At 43.2% G+C, this 7,495-nt stretch overlaps 1 pseudogene; it reads right to left on the bottom strand.

Annotated features, from left to right (window-relative positions):
* Positions 1-1,492: 1,492 nt before the first annotated feature.
* On the bottom strand, positions 1,493-2,253 carry LOC116747185 (annotated as a pseudogene).
* Between the last annotated feature and the right edge of the window lie 5,242 nt (positions 2,254-7,495).

The following is a 7,495-nucleotide window of genomic DNA, read 5'->3' as shown; positions in this document are numbered from 1 at the left end:
CTCTGAAGGACTCTGTTTCCTCAGGTGCAAAAGGAGAAGATAGGGGAAAATTTCTATGTTCCCAATCTTACTGAATGCCACCACATTTACCCAATTGCTTAAGCCAAAATCCTTATTATAACCCTGGATTTCTCTCTTTTCCTCACCCCTTATATCCAATCCATCAGTAAGTCCTGTCCTGTCCATTCTAGCTTCTAAAAATATCTCCTATCAGATATATACTTTCTGTTTCTACTACTACTACCTTAGTGTAAGCCAACATCATCTCTAACCTGTACTACTACAATAATCTCTTATCTGGTTTACCCACCTGAGTCTTTTTAAATGTCATATCTAAATATAATATTTATGTCATTCTCCTATTTGCAACCAATTATTTCTCCCCATTACTCTCAGGAAAAAGTTCCATAACCTGGTGTCTAAGAATTCTCATGACCTGGCCTCTACTTAACTCTCTAACTTCATGTCCTGCTTCATTCCTCATGCTTCAGTCCTTAAATACTCTCCCCCACTAAGATCCTACTTGTTCCAGTCCCTTAGCCTGGACTTGGGTCCTGTTCACAACTCCCACCAGCTACACACTCATACCTCTCCCCTTCATAAGACCACTCTCACTCATCTGACAAGACTCACCTGAGGTGACATCTCATGCTGGAATTTTTCCCTTTATCCTCACTTTACACCAATTTTCTCTCAACTGTGCTTCCACAAAGTTTTGCATCAACTGATAACAACATTATCTCCTTGTACTGTAATTGTTCACTTAGCCACCATTCCCCCCCTATGAGAAAATGAACTCAATGACAGGAATAATGTCTTATTCATCTCGTTATCTCCAGTGCCAAGCCCAAGCACCTTACACATAGTAGATACTCAGAAAGTAAGTTGAAAAGAAATTCAAAGTTCCCTTCTAGGATAAGTGGAAATACCCATGAACTTATACATTGGACCAAGTCATAAAAATTTAGTTCAAGTCCCTACTCAGTCTACTTCCTGTGTGACTGAAGTGCATCTGTGTGAAATAGATGCTAGTCAATAAGATTTAGTGAGCTTTTACTATGTGCTAGGCACTGTGTTGGGTGTTTTACCCAGAAAAATCTCAATTAATTCTCACAAACAACCCTCTGAGATAGATATTATTATTATTACATTATTACTGTTTTAGAGATGAGGAAACAGATTTCATGTTGATAACTGAACTGATCACAGTCACAGAAGTTGGGATATAGAGTACTGGGGACTCTTTACAAAGAAGTAAGGAGACACAAAGTCATCTGGCCTCCAAGTCGAGGGCACTGGTGGTGAGAGACCAATAACAAGTTGTGACCTCTGGGGCAGAGGGGGACAGTGGCTCCAGTAGGCATGAGAGGCTGGCAGCCAGCCCCAATACTGCCAGAGCAAACTTGGTAACAGTCCAAGGAAAGTGGTAGAGTGGGTGAGGGAAAGAAGGAAAGTTGTTTTGTTTTGTTTTGTTTTTTTAAACTAGCTTCATTCACTTTATTTTTCCTATAGAAAACGATGTGGTGGCTACAGCAGGAGCCTGAGTCCTCTGCACGGAAACTCTGGTGTGGGTCTTTTCAAGATGGTCAGTGAATTCCTGATACAGAGACTTGGTGAACACAGTCTCTTGCCAGAGATCAGGAGTGAGATAACTGTAGGTCTTGGAAATGACATCCAAATTGGCCTTGGTGAAGTTACCCAGCGTGGCAGTGCAGCCCCCCGCAGAGGTGTAGCAGCAGTCAATGCCAGCCATCATCAGTAGCTTCTTGGGCACGATGCCAGGGCCCCTGGGGGCAGGGAAGAGGCGCACCAGCACAGAGCCACAGAGGCCAGTCACCTTGCAAGGGACGGTATGGGGCTTGCAGATCTTGTTCCCCCAGTAGCCTCGTCGCACGGGGGCAATGGAGAGAGAGCTTGGCCAGAATGATGGCCCCACGGATGGCAGTGGCTACCTCCTTAGAGCACTTCAACCAACATGTCCGTTGTAATCCCTGATGGCAACAAATGCCTTGAACCTGGTCCGCTGGCCAGCACGGGTCTGCTTTTGCACAGGCATGGTCTTCAAAACTTCATCCTTGAGGGATGCCCCCAAGAAAAAGTCAATGATCTCAGATTCCTTGATGGGCAGAGAAGAGAGACAGATCTCCTCCAGGGACTTGATCTTCATGTCCTTGACCAGGAGGCCCAGCTTGGTGACGGGGAGACACTCCTTGTCCTCGGCCTTGCCTCCACGAGCTCCGCAGCCTCGGCCCCCGGCCCCGGACGCCGCTGCTCTAGATACTGTGAGATAGGTCATCAGCTTCTAGTTTTGCCTCATTTTCCTTTTTTTCCCTTAAAGGGTGTGCGTGTGTGTGTGTGTATTTGGGGGTAGGAGGAAGCAGGTGTAACTGGTTGAGTTTAACTGAGTATGAAATGTATTTATGGACCATGGGTGGCAGTATTTTTTATGTGTGTTGGCCACCAACTGCCTCTCTCCCTGCCCTTTCCTTGGCTCCCTTGAGTCACTCTGCACTTCCTGGGCACCCTGCTCTCCAAAGCCACAGGGGGCCTCCCAAAGAGAACATCTCCAGATTGTCCTTCCCCAGAATGTGTCAGGGTTTCAAGAAAAAAGCAAGGGCAATCAACCCTAGGTCTTGGCAAGGATTCACAAGAAAATCCTGCCACTGACATCTGATTTGAGTCTGAGAATATCTTCGGGGGGGGTGGTCATTCACCATCGTACTCTGAGATGAAGCTTTAAGACAGAAGGAAAATAATGGAGAGACTGGGTCCACTGATAATAAAAACTTATAGAATAAAACCCCTTTCTCTAGGAAGAAGCCGCTTCTTTCTAGAATGTCTGAGTTGACAAGCAGAATGTAAGCTGGGGATCGGCACCTATGTGACCTCTTGGGCCAGGCACTCTTAGGCAGAGAACAAGCCTGCACAACTTTGTAATGGATCAGATTCCCACAAAGGCTCGCTTACCCACAAAATACAGCCATATTTTTTATTTTGGTATCTTGGCACACTCAGTTCTCTCTGCCAAGAATGACCTTTCTCCTCTTCTCAACCTTAAGCTTCTATTTATTAATCAAGCCTCTGCTCAAGTATCCTCTCCTTTGTGAAGACTTCCCTGATCTCCAGGCAGCTAAACAGCTTCTTATTCCTTTGGAGTCCCACGGTGCTGTGCTTAGACTTCTACTCTAGCAATTTTACACTGTTTTTGATCAAAGTTCTGTCTGCCTTACTGGATCTCAAGCTCCTCAAGGAAAGGTGCCATGGCTAACACAACCTTGTATCTTATCCTGGCCCCCCAATCTCACTCCCCCAATCTCACCACTACTTGAACCACACAGGGCCTGGCACACTGTAGGCACTCAGCATATAAGGAACGTTGAACAAATATGGAACAAAGTGAGGAATACTTGGTGCCAAGTAATAGGATACAGAAAAAGGAGAATTCCAAAATAAGAATCCAGTTTCCCAAAGCACCGAGCTGATCTCCCTGTGCTATGTGGCTGTCTCCCACTAGCTATCTATTTTACATTTGGTAGTATATATAAGTCCATGCCACTCTCTCACTTCGTCCCAGCTTACCCTTCCCCCTCCCTGTGTCCTCAAGTCCAGGTGGGTTAGGGAGGGTGGGAGGGACATGCAAGAGAGAGGAGATATGGGGATATATGTATATGTATAGCTGATTCACTTTGTTATATAAAGAAAAACTAACACACCATTGTAAAGCAATCATACTCCAATAAAGATGTTAAAAAAAAAAAAGAATCCAGTTTCCCAATAGAGCCTTGAAAAATCTCTGATGCATCAAGCTGATTCCTCTGCTGGCTGATGAAGTCAAATTCTCACAAGCCACAGAAGTGGCCATTTCAGTCAGCACTGAACAATTTCTTCAGTTTGGCTTTTGGGCAAGCTCTCTGCTTCTACCTATAGCACTATTTCGTGACATTCAGAGCCTAATTGCCATATTCCCTCTTGGCCCATAGTTAATGAACACATTTCCTTCCCTAATAGTGAAGCCACTCTGCAGGCCTTATAATGGTTGGGAATGTTTCACGGTGGTGCTTTCTGGAGATAGCTTCTGGAGGTCACCTTGAGGATGACCTCGTTTCCTGCCATATTCTAAACTCATTGCTGTGGAGGTAGAATCAGTCCTGAGGAGCTCAAGATCTCTGGAAGGCTGGACATGGAAGAAACATAACTGGCCTCCCTGGTCTCCAGCCCCTTCTTTCCAGGTCCATTGTCCATTCACAGTTAACAAATGGATATAGGGATAACAACTCTACCTACTCATGATGGTCAAGTTAGCTTTTCCAGTATGTTAATCCCTTCCTTCACCTGCTGTTCTATTGACATGAGAAACCCCAAATCACCAGGTGGCAGCCATAGCTTTAAGTTTATTAGGAATCTTACAGTGTCCCCTGGTAGATGTAGCCACCTTCTAGAAACCAGGCCACCTAGAACCACAGAACTTAAAGTTTTCAAGTGGGTCATTGGAAATGATGGTGAGTGGGGCCACTCCTTCTTCCACCCATTTCCCCCATATCTATGTAGTCTACCTGTTGGAGATGGAGCACCATATAATGAGGATTCGTTCAAGACATAGACTGCTTCATTAAAGGACAGAATCTCCAAATCATAGGCATCATATCTAAGATGTTGCCTTATCTGAGCCTTCAAGAGACTATGCTAGTACTCTTTTAGGCTGGCAGCTTCTGGGTAACGTGACATATGATAGAACCAGTGGATTGCATAGTGACACACCCATTGTCATTCCTCCTTTGCCATGAAGTGAATTCGTTAATGCAAAGTAGTAATATGCAGGACCTCATGTTGGAAAATCAGACTTTCTCTGAGAACTCAAACAGTAGAGTTGTCTGATGCACTGCAGGCAAGAAAGGTAAGTCCTTACTCAGGATAAAATTAAATCTACAGGGCAGGATGGAATCAACTTGCCACTAAATGTCTGGTTTGTCTCTTCAAGGGCAAGTACCATATTGAAGTTTTAGCATTGGCCTCTGGTACTGAAAGATCAGAAAGATACTCAAGATACCAAGTGGTAGTAGCTAATAAGTCTTGGTAAGAGAGAGCCCATGTTGTTGGTCCAATATGTAGTTTCTATCTCTGATATCATGATTACTCCATTCATAGGTGCATTGTGCAAGTGCTGGTATTCCAAAAACAGAGGCTGGCTGACATCTACTGAGAAAGTCATTCTGTTGACTTGTTTAATGCTTCTTTTTCAGTAGATGTTCTCTCATGAGCCTTACTGTGAGACATAAAGATCCTCGCACTGTGTGCACGCCTTTAGGTCCATCCACATGCCTCTCCTTTTGCCTTGACCTTCCAAACTTGCTTCTCCCAACAACTTGACCAACCAGTCAAACTATTCACCACTGCCCAGAAGTCCATATATATGCTTATTTATGTCTCCACCCAAAGTGGATGATTGATCAGCTCTGCAACTTGAAGCATTTTTCCTTACTACTGTATTTCAGAGTTGCCTCAGACTGGGCCTGTAGTGCAGCTGTCATTCATTATTTGTTCACATCAACACAGGAACCAGACTCAGGCTTTTTCCTCCTCTGTCAACCAGTCATAGAGAAGGCCTTATGAGGCCACAGATGTGAGCTGAAAGAGAGGCCTTATTGCAACAACAGGGACTGGGGCACTGGTTCAAGTAACTTACTCATTCCCTCTGGACATACTCAGATCTAATTCCAAATACACTACTTCTATCATACCATGGATTGCTGCTGTGACGGCCCAATCTTATGGGTCTGACAGAACCCGGTTCACGAGGGAAGTTCTGGTTGCATAGTCGATTCATGTCCCATGGACAGACACTCATTCATTCTCTACCAGAACCAAATAGCAAATATGCAGTTTCTTTCTAAATGGTATATATTTCTCTGTGGTAGACAGGGTGGACTTACTTCAGAACCCTAGGGGTTTGTGCTTCACCTTTACTGTTCAGGTTCACCAGAGACTCTATATGGCATCTTCATCTACCACAAATATCTCTAGCACCATGGAATCTGCCAGAAGGTTTATCCCAAGAGACAGTGCCACTTGTACTATAGCCAGACCTTCCTCAATGCCTTTTCTTGCTTTTAGTCCCACTTAACATGTCAAAGTCATCTCATAGATGGGTCAGGCCAGTATTCCCAATTACAGTATATGTAGTCTCCAAAATCCAAACAGACCTACCAAGCACTGTGGTACCTTCTCAGTAGTAAGAGATACAAGGTACAATAACATGTCCTTTTCAAGGAAGAGGCATGCCTGCGTGGTCCAGATAACTTGATCCTTTAAAAATTCACCAAAATGACAAGTCCCTGTGTCCTTATGAGATTTATCTACCACCCTCTGGAGTTTATGAATCCAAAATATTTGCTACTTCCTCTTTATCAGAGCCAAGTAAATTGATATTATCAATATAGTGGACTAGCATGAGATCCTACAGAATTTCCAGACTATCAAATTCTTTTGGGAATATTCTGACAAAGAGCAGGAGAGTTAAAATAGACCTGCATGAAGACCATTAATATAGGCCACTATCTATCCAGGTGAATGTGAATAACTTCTCATCCTTCTTTCTGATGAATATTCAAACAAATCCTTTAGCTATATCAAAGTCACATACCAAATACCAGAGGATATATTAATGATCCATTACAGTAAGAACACCATATCTAGTACAGAAGCACTACTAGGGGCTATTTTGTGTTAAGTTTATGTTAGTTTATCCTCATCTGCCAAGATCCATATGATTTTTGCAGGGTGAATTATATGGGATCATAATATGGATTACCACTCCTGCAGGGTTTTGTGTGGACATAGCTTTTCAAATAAGTTGAGTAAATACCTAGGAGCATGATTGCTGGGTCATATGGTGAGATTTTGTTTAGTTTTGTAAGAAACTGCCAAATGTCTTCAAAAGAGGCTGTATCATTTTTCATTCTCATACTTAATGAATGAGAGTTCCTTATATGTGGAACCTAAAAAGGAAAAATTCAGAGAAATTGAGAATAGAGTGGTGGTTACCAGGGGTTGGGAGTGGGGGAAACAAGGAGATATTGCTCAAAGGGTACAGACTCCCAGTTATAAGATTAACAACGTAGTGACTATAGCTAATAATACTGTATCATATATATCATATAGTCGGAAGGAGACAGTGAAAATATCTTACCATGTGATAAAGCTAAAACTGAGTTATATCCTTGGAGCCTTGTGTGAGCACAGAAGAAGAGCATTTGAATTTGCAGAGGGACAGAAGTGTCATGGAGGATTCCATGGATGAAGTGGCTTTTGAACTGGATTCATTTTACCCTTCCTTTTCCTAACTGCTGGAGATACAACAGTGAGCAACACAAACACAACCACTGCTCTCTTGGGGCTTATATTCTAGTTAGGTGTGACTCAAATAAGCATAACTAAAAATTTTTTAGTTGCCTTTAATTATGAGAGAGGAAGGGATGGTGAAAACAAGGGAAACATT

Source organism: Phocoena sinus, chromosome X, assembly GCF_008692025.1.
Source record: "Phocoena sinus isolate mPhoSin1 chromosome X, mPhoSin1.pri, whole genome shotgun sequence".
NCBI lineage: Eukaryota > Metazoa > Chordata > Mammalia > Artiodactyla > Phocoenidae > Phocoena > Phocoena sinus.
Note: the sequence above shows the minus strand (reverse complement) of the source record. Positions and strands in the feature narration are given on the sequence as shown.